Source organism: Mastomys coucha, unplaced genomic scaffold, assembly GCF_008632895.1.
Source record: "Mastomys coucha isolate ucsf_1 unplaced genomic scaffold, UCSF_Mcou_1 pScaffold4, whole genome shotgun sequence".
Classification (NCBI taxonomy): Eukaryota; Metazoa; Chordata; class Mammalia; order Rodentia; family Muridae; genus Mastomys; species Mastomys coucha.
The window spans coordinates 42029536-42030434 of NW_022196910.1; the positions used below are offsets into that span (position 1 = coordinate 42029536).

Sequence of the window (899 nt, forward strand, 5' to 3'; positions counted from 1 at the left end):
ATAGGGTATTATTTTATTTATTCTTTGAGAACTTCATACACATACATAATGAAATATTATTTCATCTGTGCACATTTCACACCCTCAAACTACTCCTTTTTCTCCCTAAAACATTCCCCTTCCAGTACCTGCAAACTTTTCTTTTTTTAATAGCTTGTTTAGACAAATTCAGACTGCTGATATGTACAAAGGAATAGTGACATACACTGGAGCACATACAGGAAGCCTTTAGCAGCCATGCCAATGAGGAAGAATGATTTCTCCTTCTCACAGAAACTATAAACTGTGCTCGCTTCAGCAGCACATATACTAAAATTGGAACGATACAGAGAAGATTACCATGGCCCCTGTGCAAGGATGACACGAAAATTCATGAAGTGTTCCATATTTTTTATCAAATGTGTGTTCTACCATGCCTGCCAAAGACTGTGTAAATCAATTTATTTCCTTGCCTAATTGAATTAATTTTGGCCTGGTGCTAATTCATGATTCTTCTGTCATTCTTCTCTTGCCTTTTTTGGTAAGAGGAATGCTTAACAGTGAGTGAGTTGAGGACCTTTTTAGAGTCATTTTGTCTATGCAACAATCAAAATCTCATTCTTTACTTGGTCTGTGGTCTCAAATGTTGATTCAGAAGAGACCCAGGAGGATAGAGAGGTGGCTCAGAGGTTAAGAACACTGGCTGCTCTTCCAGAGAACACTGGTTTAATTCCCAGCACCCACATGGCAGCTTACAACTGTCTGTAACTCCAGTTCCAGAGGATATAATACCATCACACAGACATACATGTAAGCAAAACACCAATGCACAATAAAAAAAAAAAAAGAATTATCTGAAGAGACCCAGAAAATGAGTAGCTGAGGTCATTTAATAAAATGACTTCATTTGCTTAGGTTTG

The 899-nt window shown here is 37.5% G+C and overlaps 1 non-coding gene across 1 annotated transcript; it reads left to right on the plus strand.

The window, feature by feature from the left end:
• Positions 1 to 285: 285 nt before the first annotated feature.
• On the plus strand, positions 286 to 392 carry LOC116076653. Its single transcript, XR_004113052.1, has one exon. It is a non-coding gene; the product is annotated as a U6 spliceosomal RNA (small nuclear RNA).
• The last annotated feature ends 507 nt before the right edge of the window (positions 393 to 899 follow it).